The 12,659-nt window shown below is 43.6% G+C and overlaps 1 protein-coding gene across 3 annotated transcripts in view; it reads left to right on the top strand.

Annotated features, from left to right (window-relative positions):
* The first annotated feature begins 683 nt into the window (after positions 1-683).
* LNX2 (ligand of numb-protein X 2) overlaps positions 684-12,659 on the top strand; it is an 80,091-nt gene continuing 68,115 nt past the window's right edge. For 2 of the 3 annotated variants that reach the window (XM_049647370.1, XM_049647368.1), the window contains exon 1: positions 684-766. The gene's annotated coding sequence lies outside the window, so the exon portion shown is untranslated. Of the gene's footprint in view, positions 767-1,028; positions 1,115-12,659 lie in introns of those variants that run through there. The other variant, XM_049647369.1, reaches the window with a different exon arrangement.

The raw sequence follows: 12,659 nt of genomic DNA, 5'->3' as shown, positions 1-12,659 counted from the left end.
AGACTCGCTCCCCGCCCTCCTTTTTCCTTTGTACCTCTCCTCTCTCTCTTCTCCGCGGGTGTTCTTCTTCGCCAAAAACCCTTCTCCCTTCTTCGATCTCCTACTCCCCTCGCCTTTCTCGGCCCGGTCAGCCCCCCTGTCCCTACCACCTTACCCCAGAGTCCTCTCACCCCCGACACACCTATATTTCTGCTTTCCTGCGCCACCTGTTCTCCTGCCCCCAACCCGATTCCCCTAGATGCTCACTGCCTCCCCCCAGCCGTTCCACTCTCCTCGCGGCGGTCCGCGGTGAGCGCAGAGGCACTTCTTGAGCGTGTCTTCAGCTGGGGGATCAGGCGAGCGGCGGGGACAGCCGAGACCGGGTGGGGGGAGGGCCAGCGGCGAGGGCGGAGTGGGCTCACTCTAACCCGGGAGTGACGGCCCCGGCCTGGCCCGCCTCCCGAGCTCTGGGATAAGCGGAGTTTCTCTCTGGCCCGCCTCCTCCCCGCCCTACGCTGCCGCCCATTGGCCCAGGCGCGTGTCGGGTTGGGCCGCTCGGCCCCGGCGCTCGCCCCCGGGAAGGCAGCAGGGGCGGTTGAGAAGTGAAGTCTTGGCCAGAGTTTGCTTCTTGCCAGGAAATCCGCGGTGGCGGCCGTGGCGGCGGCGGTTCCCCGCGTAGCGGAGGCCGACTGGCTCCCGGCTCCCTCGGCGGGCCGCGGAGAGCGGAGCTGGCGCTGGGCTGCGGCGTCAGGAGCCGGCGCGCGCCCCGGGCGGCCGCGCTTTCCCAGTGAGTAACTTTGCCCTGCCCGCCTGGCCCCGCGCCCTGTCGCGGGTCCCGGGCAGCCGCCTCAGGTGCGGGCGGCGGCGGGGTGCGGGGCAGCGCCGCGCCGGGCGAGGCGGCCGACCTCCGCGGCTCTGCTCCTGGCTCGCCCGGGCTGCGGGAGACGTGGACCCGGACCCGCTGTGGGGCTGGCCGCGCTCGTCCGGGGAGGAGGGGACGGGTTGTCCTGCGCCGGGCGCCCGCCGCCGGCCAGGCGCCTGGGAGAGGCGGGAGGCCCCCGGCTGTTGGCGTTTGGTGGTTCCGGCCACAGTGTTGCTGATCCTCGCGTCGTTTGCTGTTTTCAGGAGGGGAGAGGTGGGCATGAGTTTCTTATTTCGTGTGTGTGTGTGTGTGTGTGTGTGTGTGTGTGTGTGTGCGCGCGTGTGCGCGCGCGCGCTGTAAATGAGAGTGGCACTAACTGCCTTGCTTTGGATCTTGTTCTCCGGGAAAGGAATAGGGAGAGATACCCACCGTCCCAGCCTGTTGCCTACGAATTCTCACCTTTCCCTTGAGGCTGGAGCGGGTGGGACATCACACGTCTCCGAGGGGGTAGTTTCAAAATGTGGATCTCCATTTGGAAGCAGTTGCACACAAAGCACCGTTCAGGAAAGACATCACTCGCTTTCAAAGCTTTATGCCATATGTTTCAGGCGAAGGACTTTTGACGAACGCAGTGTTTCTTGTGATGTTTCAGTTTGCAATTAACATTAGGAATCAAGACGTTCGTATCTGCCAGGAGCTACAGTACACTCGGGCATGGGCTTAACTGTATAGATGCTTCTCTTTAAATTATAGAAACCAGAAGTTGAGCGTAAAGCAGTGGCAGAAGACAGTTGTGAACTCCGCTTTATGGGGACTGCCTTCACTTTAAGAATTTCACGTTCTCTCAAGCGGTAGGACTTATTTGTCAATTGGCCTTCGTCCCAGGACAGGTTTTGATTTTTTTTTTTTTCTTGCACCTACTGTGACGCAGCACTGATGAAGTTGGATCTCAGTAGATCAATTTATTTTCTTCTGACAGATTTGATTCCCACCTTCACAGTCCTTTAGAAAATGGACTTTGATCTAGTATCTGTTTTGGCCAGTCAAAGCTTTGTTGAGCCTTGGAAAACAGAAGTTTTGCCTCTTTAGCTTGAAGTCCCACATGTGGGTTTTCCCAGAGGGGTAAAATGTAGGCCAAATCAGAACTGAAGTACATTAACACTACTTTTAATTTGGCCCCCTTGTGTATTAAGGTTCCTAGTTCGGTGTCTTGTTCCTCTCTCCTCATCAGGTTGGAACATTTTCATTCTTTATTCGTTCAGCACATGATAGAGTGCCTACTGCCTGCTAGACATTGATGGCCGGGGTCAGTTCTTTCCCTGAAGGTGATCACGGTCTTATTTGGAAGTCGATCCATACCTGTTCCACTATATTTTGAACACAGTGCTGTGGGGACTTACAAAAGGGAGCATTTCTGACTGAGGTTTGCTAGGGAAGGCCTCATCTAGGCACTTCTCCTTCACGTTGCTGAGGAATTTTGCCTGGTACATTCCAGGCAAAGAGACTAACATGTAGGGTGTTGCTTTATGAGATCCACAGGGAGTCTCTGGCTGAGGAACGCAACGTTTGGGGCTGGGGTAGTAGTCAGGGGTTGGTATATTACTCCTTTCAGACGACTCAGCACTTTGCCTTGATTACAGTAGGCACTCAAGCACTTGTTGAACTGACTTGAACAGAGACATAAAGGGTTCTATATGCCAAATTAAGAAAGTTGGACTTGATCCCCTCAGTGATACAGAGCTGCTAATTTTAAGTAGGAGAACGTGTTGATAACATTTGTATTCCAGAAAGATATCTGCAGCCGTCTGGAGGATGGTGGGGGTCCACATGGGAGACAAAGAGGGAACCGTTACACTCTAGGGGTTAAGGGCTCAGGGCTTCTCAGTTCGCATTGCCTGGGTTTGAATCTGGTTCTGTCACTCACCCCGTAACCCCTTTCTTTTTTAGGTTTTTCATTTCATAGGGTTTGGGGGATAAAAGGGGAAAAAAACACGTATATTACTTAGAACAGTGCTTGGCACGTAGTGAGGATTTGGTAGATGCTAGCTAGCTGTTACTCTGAAGGCAGTGGAGCAGAGGAAGAGCTATCATGGTGTTGAGGAGGTTTATTTGGTTGGATTAGGTAAGTGACTAGATGTGATTAATAAGAGAGGATTCCTAGGTCTTTTGACTTGAGTCATTGGAGTGTACTGGTTAAGCTGGCCGTGGAGTGGACGCAAGAGTTGAAGTCCATTGCTTACCCTGTAGAATTCCCATCCTGAGCTTTGGTTTCCTAACATTTAGGAAATGATCACAGTACCTGTCTAGTAGGGTTTGAGGATCAAGTGAAATTACGCACGTAATGCCCTTGGCAGACTACCTAGCATGTTACAAGTACTCAATAAATATTAGTTGTTCCTTTAGCGATGATGACACGAATGAGCTTGTTTCGGAATGTTGGGAGATACGAGAAGGAGCAGTTAAAAGCAACTGCTGGTAGAAATGGGGAAGAGAAGATAGCTAGTTTTAGGCCAGTCCAGTGAGGTGCTAATGAACGGTTGAGATATCTGTCATGAAGATGTTGGATAGATGTGCTGGACAGGAGCTAGGAAAAGAATGGAAAAGAGAAAGAGTTGACACAAATCCTTTGTGGGTGTGGTTAGCTTTTTGGAAGATTTGGGGAAAAGGGAGGCATTTATAACACGGCGGTGCCAGGAGTGTGGATACTGTGTATTAGGCATCTCTATCCTTTTTTTTCTTTAATTATTTTTATGTTTATTCAGTTTGTGTGTATGTGAGAGAGAGAGAGAGAGAGAGAGAGAGAGAGAGAGAGCTAGCAAGCGAATTGGGGAGAGGCAGACACAATCCGAAGCAGGCTCCAGGCTCTGAACTGTCAGCACGGAGCCCAGTACGGGGTTCAAACTCACTAAACTCGAGATCTTGACCAGAGGTCAAGTCAGACGCTTAACCCACTGAGCCACCTAGGCGCCCCAGGCATCTCTATTCTTAAAATGCATTTTGGCCACAGTCACAGGGGAACTCCGGTCTCTTATACTCTGGTTGGCTCTGTGTCCTTCTCTCCCTCCTCTTTCTTTTCTAATCGCCCCCCCCAAATTAAAATCTTTTTTATTATGCAGTGTCTTTTAACTTTTCTTTGTTTATGGGGCTAAAGTTCATTCAAGGCCCACCTTCCTATATCAAAGTCCAACAAGGTTTCTAGAAGAATCAAAGGACTTGTTTCATAGGTTCCCCTCAGGAAGCAGTGTTGATTGAAAAAAAATGTGTGTGTGTGTGTGTATAATTTGACTTGCAAAATATACGTATATACACACACATGTATTTTACATATGCATGTATATGTACACATATGTATATATTGAATGTTGAATTATTGTTGTAGAAGATTTTGCTAGGCCTAAAATGACCCTGTTACAGGGCCTGGGAAATTTACAAAGAAAATCCCTTTTAGTTTTCCTCTCCTATGCCTCTTTTCCTCAGAAAGTGCAAAACAGCAGAAAAATCTGTGATTATGTAAGTTTTTTCACTGGTGGAATTCAAAGAAATAACTGTTTTGTGTATTAGTCTAACAAAAATTTATTGAGGGAAATTTTTTAAAAAGCAAGTGCTCATGATATACATCACAATAATTGTCACCGAGTTAGTATGTTTTTAAAGAGGCAGGCGTTGTAGGTTCTGTTCTTTAGAAAGTATGCTTCAGATGAGCAAGGATCCCGTCTGTTTGGCTTATTGAGCATTTCCTAAGCGCTCAGAATCATAAACAGTAATGTATGCATGAATGAATGAAATAGATCCGTTGGCTTTGAAATGTCTTGGCTCACAGATTTCTCTGAACCTTTGGAACAATCATTGGTCAGAAGGAAAACAAAAGAGGGAGTTGAGCCAGCAAGGAAGCTTGAAGCGGTTCATGTACCCACGGGAAGATGGGGCAACTCTTAACAGAATGTATGGCTCTTCTGATTCAGTGATTTTAGTACCTACTGCTGTAATTATTGACATGAGTCCTTCCTCTTTCACATTTTACTTTGATTAGTTGTGAAGTGTGGGAGGGAGGGACAGACTTTCGCAGGGTTATTGCTTGGTTCAGAGTTGAACCGAAATAGCTGTGTCATAACTTTGTCCTCTCTTGGTTATTAGCTGAACTCCGGAAGTCTTAATTAGAAAAGCTGAAAAGATAAGAGTCTTGTGGGCAGAGAGGGTTTAAGCATAGCTTACACCTTTATCTTTCCAGCCTCAAGATTTAGGCTATTATTTCTGACAACCAGAATCCCTCAGTGGAGAAGTTATGTGTGGGAAAAAATTTTTTTTTCAAAATTGGGGTAGGAAAAACAAGAAAGAGAAAAAAAAATGCTGAAGATAGGCACTAGGCAAGTAAAAACGATATGCAATATATATACAAGTGTATATGTAGCATATATATTTGTTTACTATATGTAAAATACAATAAACAATCACGTGTCCACTTAAAAAGCATACCAACTTCCATATGTAAAACAAATGAGGTTTTAATTTTTCCTCTTAGAGTTCTTTTAAAATAACAAATTGCCCTAATAGGGCAAGTGTATAATAGGAACCATTGTAAAAAATGTGTATATCCAAGTTATGAGGACCTATATCTCATGTAAAATAAAGTCACTACAATAAAGTGGCTACAATAAAGCTTCTAAAGGCTCAGTTGGCTATTACTTTGTTTTATAGACAAAAGTAAGTCTGGGAAATAATTTATATCCTTTCCGCCACCCTCTTGTACCTCCAAATTGGGAGTTTGGCTACCAATCTAAAAAGTTAGTGATCATCAGAGTTCTTAACACTGTTCAGTCAAACTACATAATTATTGAGCAAATAAATTGGAGTCCTTCACATTTATCTTTGCTGTGTGACCGTTGCCACTTTTCTTTCACATGATTTTAACGTTTGAACTTTGACTTTCGACTGTATTCAGATAAGCATACTTGATGTGATCAGCACTGGGCTGTATGGGCCACAGAAGATCATCTCTGCCCTTGTACAACTTAAAATCTTAAAAGACATTCAGTCAAGTTATTAATCATCCCAAGCAGGGTGTCTGATACCTTTGACTTCTAGTACCTTCGCTCAGCGCCAGTGACCTTCACTTCTACTGTATTTTAACATTATTCCAAACTTGCCACGTTAGAAATCTTAAGTGTATATATCCTGTTCTCTGACCACAGCTTCTCTCCTCTCCTTCCAGCTTTCTCACACCCACACTCTATACTACAGTGCCCTTCCTCTTCGCAGAGACCGCTTGCCAGTCTCTTCGTTCCGCCCCACCTCCCATACCCCGTTGTATTAACATCTGTTGGCCTGGAGGTCTTCTCTGTCCAGTTTGGAGTCCCTTGTTAAGCACCTGGAATATGCTTTCAATGCCACCTCTGCCTCTCTTGAACTTGTTTTTGTGCTGTGCCTGCCAGATCATGTCCCAGTTCCATTCGCTCTGCCTTCTCTCCCTGAGTTGCTTTGGTAACACCAATGAAAGGCTAGGCTCTCCATGCAGGTGACTGGCTCTCGGACCCCCCCCCCCCCCCCCCCCCCCCCCCCCCCCCCGGTCAGTTGTGTTTATTTGGCACCGACTGAGTTCTCGGACACTGAGCTGAGAATGTTCCCTCGTCGCTTACCTTCCAGAGGAGATGCACATTCATCAAGTGATGGCACTCGCTGCGGTGACAAAGTACGCTAAGCGCTTTGGAGGAAGAGTGTAGGGCTATGTTGTCCGATACTGTGGTCACTAGCCCGTGTGGCCAGTCTAAATGGAGATTTGCTGTGTGAGGCACACACCAGATTCTGGAGACTTAGCCTCCGCTTAAGGTGAAATATCTCTAGCTTTTATATTGCTTACATGTCGAGATAAGGTGATAATATTCTGGGTGTATTGCGTTAACTAGAATATTAAAATAATTCATTCACTTGTTCTTTTTTTCTTTCTGTTTTTTTTTTTTAATGTGGCTACAAGAACATTTAAAATGACCCGTGTGGCTCACACCCTGTTTCTGTCGGGTAGCTCTGCTGTAAGGTGTCTTCTGGGGATAAAATGAGGGGAACCAGGCTCTGGGGAGCTCGATGTTCCGGAAACGGTCCCCGAGGAATTCGTGTCTGAACAGATACCTGGCTGAGTAGGTGTTACACAGGTAAACCCTCCTCAAAAGAAGCAGTCAGAGGTGGACAGACAGCCCTTTGAAGGAGGACGAGAAGACGGACGAGAGAGCTAGGAGAGAGAGGCCTGAGATGAGGCCAGGGAGGGAGGCAAGGCCGGATCACGTAGGCCTTGTTGGCCCTAAGTAAGGACTCCGTTCTTCATCCCTCATGGGTTGTTCCAGACCTTCCTCATTGACCAACCCTTTTGTCCAAGCCCCACTTCTGCAGTCTGCAAGTAGTCTGGCCACCTCATAAACGATCTGGTTTGATCTCTCAGGTTTCTGTCCTTCCCCTTCCCAGCTGATGTACGTAAGTCTCAGATCTGTGGGAGGCTGGCTTTTCCACACGTGTTCTTGATCCCATCCTTCAAAGTCCTTCTCAGGAGAGGCTGTCTTTGGTTAACTCCCTTCTGTGTTTAATCCCTTTCCCCCTGCCGGCTTTTCCATATCAGCTTAAATACGCTCTAGTCTGAAACCTTTAAAACAGAGCTCCACTGACATCCCCTTCGAGTTATTCTTCTTGCAGAATAACAAAATATTTTGGGGCGCCCGGGTGGCTCAGTCGGTTAAGCGTCCAGCTTCGGCTCAGGTCGTGATCTCACGGCTTGTGAGTTCAAGCCCTGCGTCGGGCTCTGTGCTGACGGCTCGGAGCCTGGAGCCTCTTCAGATTCTGTGTGTCTCTCTCTCTCTGCCCCTCCCCCACCCCCATTCACACTCTGTCTCTCTCTGTCTCTCAAAAATAAATAAACATTTAAAAAAAAGAATAACAAAATGTTTTTTGTTGTTTGATGTTATATTTTATTTAAAACAATATTTTTAAAAATGTATTAACATGTGGTCAACATAAAAGTAAGATATTTGACTTCTTTTCCTATTAAGTATTTGGAATCTGGTTATATTTTACCCTTGTAAGTAGCATATCTCAATGCAGACCCTAAATTTTCAGGGGCTAGAGTAAAAGGAATCTTATCAAAATAATAATTTAACAAGAGTGTTTTATACTGCTTCAGTTTTTCTTGCGGCAAAAAATAACAGAACCTAAGATTTGCCCCCTTAACCATTTTCAAGTGCACAGTACCACAGCAGTGTTAAGTATCTTCATACTGTTGTACCAACAGAGGTCTGGAACTTTTCCATCTTGCAAAACTAAAACTATACCCACTAGACAACAGCCCCTGTTTCCTCCTTCCCCCCCCCCCCCCCCCCCCCCCCCCCGGTTTCTGTGGATTTGGATACTTTAGATACTGCATAGAGGTGGAATCCTACAGTATTTGTCTTTCTGCGACTGGTTTATTTCACCTAGTGTAAGGATCTGAAGGTTCGTCTGTGTTACGGCATGTGACAGAATTTCCTTCTTTTTAAGATGGTGTAATATTAATAACATTGTGCCTCCCTCTGTTGATGGATATTTGGCTGGCCGCTATCTCTTGGCTGTCGTGAATAGCGCTGCATTGAACATGGGTGTGCAAATACCTTTTTGACACCCTGCCCTCAATTCTTTAGGAATCTGATTCTTTAAATACCAGAAGCGGGATGGCTGGATCATGAGGTCATTCTATTTTTAATTTCTTTAGAACTCTAGACTGTTTTCCATAGAGGCTGTGCCATTTTACCGTCTCCCCAATAGTATGTAAGGGTTCCAGTTTCTCCACATCCTCACCAACACTTGTTATTCTGTTTTGTTTTGTTTTTTTGATTATAGCCATCCTACCAGGCATGAAGTGACAACTCATTGTGGTTTTGATTTGCATTTCTCTGGTAATTAGCGATAATTAGCGACGTTGAGCATCCGCTCGTTATGTTGTTGGCCATTTGTAGCTCATCTTTGGAGAAATGTCTGTTCAAGTCCTTGGCCCATTTTTTTTTTTTTTTTTTTTTTTAATGAATGATGTATATTTGGAGAGTAGTTGGTTTTTTTTTAATTTTTTTAATTTTTCAATATATGAAATTTATTGTCAAATTGGTTTCCATACAACACCCAGTGCTCATCCCAAAAGGTGCCCTCCTCAATACCTATCACCCACCTTCCCCTCCCTCCCACCCATTGGCCCATTTTTTAATTGGACTGTTTGATTTTTGTTGATTTGTAGTAGTTGTTTATAATTCTGGGTGTTAGCCACTTATCAGATATGCTATTTGCAGATATTTCCCCTGTTTTAGGTTGCTTTTTCACTTCATTATTGTGTCCTTTGATGTGACAAATGTGATTCTGTGTCCCATTTGTCCGTTTTTGCTTTTGTTGCTATAATTTTGGTGTTGTATTCAAGAAATCCGTGCCGAATCCACTGTCCTGAAGCTTTCCTCCTGTTTTCTTCGAGGGGCTTTGTAATTTTAGGCCTTTAATCCACCTGAATCAGTTTTTGGATATGGTATAAGATAAGGGTCCAAACAAACTATTTTGAACATACTTCTGAGACTTTGCGCATGGAAACAAGAGGAAAAGGTCTGAAATATATGGAATCGTTTTAATTCCATATGTTAAATTGAATTTAATATATGGGGGGGGATTGATGTGAGTAATTAGGCCAGGAGACGGTTCTCACATGGTAGTGTCATATTGAGTCACCAGTATGGAAACGATCAGTAGTCTAGGACTAGCTGTAGTAAAAGGTAAAATGCCTGGGAAGAAACCAAGTATCCGAATGCAGGTGATTGCATCCTCTGTCTCTTTATTACAAATGTGCGATGCTTGTGGTCAGTAGGTGCTGAGCCTACCTCGTCAGGCCATTCTGTCAGAGCCGTTTAATAAGATTTCCAAAGTATCCATAACAATTAGATCTCATATGAAATATTTATTACCCTCATTAATTTTTCTAATTTTAGGCTTTGTGCTTTCATTATAGATGAGATACACTGAGACTTCAATAGACTAATTTCAGAGTTTGTTAAAAATTAAAAAGAATTTTTCTAGGTTTCTGACCTTTTCTTTTTCCAGATATTGAGTACATTTGTCAACACATTTGAATAATGTTTTCCACCTTTGAGAGGTATATAGCATTAAGAAAGCTTTCAGGATTTATGCTGTGAGTCTGGATGTTTTTTAATCCTCTGGTAGCTTTTTTCAGAAAGGACTAAAAAAAAATTCAGTGACTCTATTTTGCACGATACAGAAGGATGAGAAAATCTGTTAAACATCAAAGTTAACTTTCAACTAAAGTATATTGTGTTAAGTTTTTTTTTTATTGTAAAGAGTTTATGTGCTATGAAGTTGTTCAGTCTGATTTTAGTCTTTCTAAGTGTGACTATGTGACTGAATTTTCTTTATTTATAGTTTGGGTTTGCCAGAGGCAATAAATCAAACTTGGTGCTAGAGAAAGCAAAGTAGATTATTAAGTAGTTCTTAAAATGTTTATTCATAGTACACCATTCTTTATGTCTCCATAAAAAATTACTCTTCTGGTTACTTGAACCTTTTGAAAAGAAAATCGTTCTGTTAATAAAAAAGAAATTGCTCTTAAAGTACACTAGGGTTTATGAAAGGATATCTTTCTGGAAGATAAAGCTTATTGTTTTTAAAAATAAGATTTCTAGGGGAGCCTGGGTGGCTCAGTAGGTTAAGCGTCCAACTTCATGGTTTGTGAGTTTGAGCCCCACATCAGGCTCTGTGCTGGCAGTGTGGAACCTGCTTGGGATTCTCATTCTCTCTCTCTCTCTCTCTCTCTCTCTCTCTCTCAAAATAAATAAATGAGCTTCAAAAAAAATAAAAATTAAAACTTTAAAAATTTAAAAAATTCTGGGGTGCCTGTGTGGCTCAGTTGGTTAAGCACCCCACTTTGGCTCAGGTCATGATCTCACAGTTTGTGGGTTCGAGCCCCGCATCTGGCTCTGTGCTGACAGCTCAGAGACTGGAGCCTGCTTCAGATTCTGTGTCTCCCTCTCTCTCTGCCCTCCCACACTCATGCTCTGTCTCTCTCTGTTTCTTAAAAATGAGTTAATGTTAAAAAAATTTTTTTAATTAAAAAAAATTCTAATTCATGTTAAAAGTGGTGATATGTCTGTTTTAAAGAACATTTTTAAATCTGATAACTCCTAGGAAGCAAACAGTACATCTATTCGATTTGCCTTGTTGCATACATTAGGACATGGGGGCATAAGGGTACATACGGTTTCCTTTTCTAACACTGTATTTTTTTTTATAATTACAGAAATGCCAAATATGGAAAATTTAGGAATTCCTATACTATGCAAAGAAAATAGAAAATGGCTAGTAATGCCACCAGTTACAATTCTTTTAAAATCCTTTATTCAAATAGTTGAATATCTATTCTGTTACTTGTGTACCATTCTAGATATTTGGGATATGAAAGTGAATTATAAAAGTTCTTGCTCTGAGAAGTTAAGACTAGTCAGATTATAGTTTTACTACAGTTACTATATTTTGATACAAATATGATATCTAAGTAGTAAAACTTAAGTATAGAGAGTTTTGTGGCAAGGCGATAGTTAGCAATTATTACTATTATTCATTCATTATAGGCGAAGGATAGTCTCGAGTGAAAAAATAGTTTCAGCGTTTTTGTGATTGTGCCGGTCCTGAGATAGTTAAGTAATGATTGTGTATTTCCCCTGCCCTCCCTGGATATTTATCGAATGCCTATTGGGTGCCAGGCAGTGTTCCGGATGGTGACCATATACCAGTGAACAAGACGAGTGGGGTCCCTGTTCTTAAGGAGTTTACGTGCTGTGGGGGCAGGAGGAGAGAGAAACAATAAACAGGTAAGCAGCTTAAGGAAAAGAATCATGACAAACGCCAAGAAGAAAACAAGGTGGTGTGGCCTGCTCTCAGTGGCCTGGTACACAGGTGACTAAGATCCGCAGCTGGTTGTCACATCTCCTCCCCGCCATTAGTTTGTCTTCTCCATCAGGAAAACGTCACTAATACTCGCAAAGAGAAACAGACCAAACGGTGGCATCCCGGCTTCTTGCCCTTGGCCTTTTCCTTCCCTGGACATTTCCACCCAGTGAAATTGCCAAATAGCAAAAGTAGGAAGGACTTTAGAGGTCAGAAGCAAGACATCTGGAAAATCGTTTCTCAGATCACTTGGGTCTTCACGAAGCTGAGCGTTTGTACGGTTTGTACCTGTCAGTATCTCCCAGCGCTTACTCTTTGTATGTTCTGAATTCACAAAAACAAACCCGACCAGTTATTAGGAGGGAACAAGGGCAAATGATTTTTATCAATCCTTACGGAATTTGCAGTTTTATCATAAAGCTGCTCCTGTCTCTTCAGAAAACCATCATCTGTGTTACCTCATAAAGAACTTTTGATTGATAACATAGTGACCAAGTATCTTTACAATTGATGTGTAAGACTTTTGTGCCCTGCTTTCTCTGGTACATAAGAATTTGGAATGTGACTCATGACTCATCAGTTGACGTTGCGGTGCATTTTTAGAAACAAAGAAGGCCACGGCAGATTTCCCTTAAGCAGCAATAGTGGAAGTAAATACAAGAAAACACAAATGTGTCTGTCTTTGTGGGTGTTGTTACAGTTGGATGTTGAATTGATTCTTAGACACGTATTACAACACTGGACGTTTCAATGAGTTTGAACAGAATAATTATATGTCTATGTGTCTTGCAATAAAATTCTATTTTTATTATGTGGTAACTGCGTGTCTCCCATTTTTATGGTATGAACTCACTTTGCAGATAAATACAATACTTAA

This window comes from Panthera uncia, assembly GCF_023721935.1.
Source record: "Panthera uncia isolate 11264 chromosome A1 unlocalized genomic scaffold, Puncia_PCG_1.0 HiC_scaffold_16, whole genome shotgun sequence".
NCBI lineage: Eukaryota > Metazoa > Chordata > Mammalia > Carnivora > Felidae > Panthera > Panthera uncia.
Note: the sequence above shows the minus strand (reverse complement) of the source record. Positions and strands in the feature narration are given on the sequence as shown.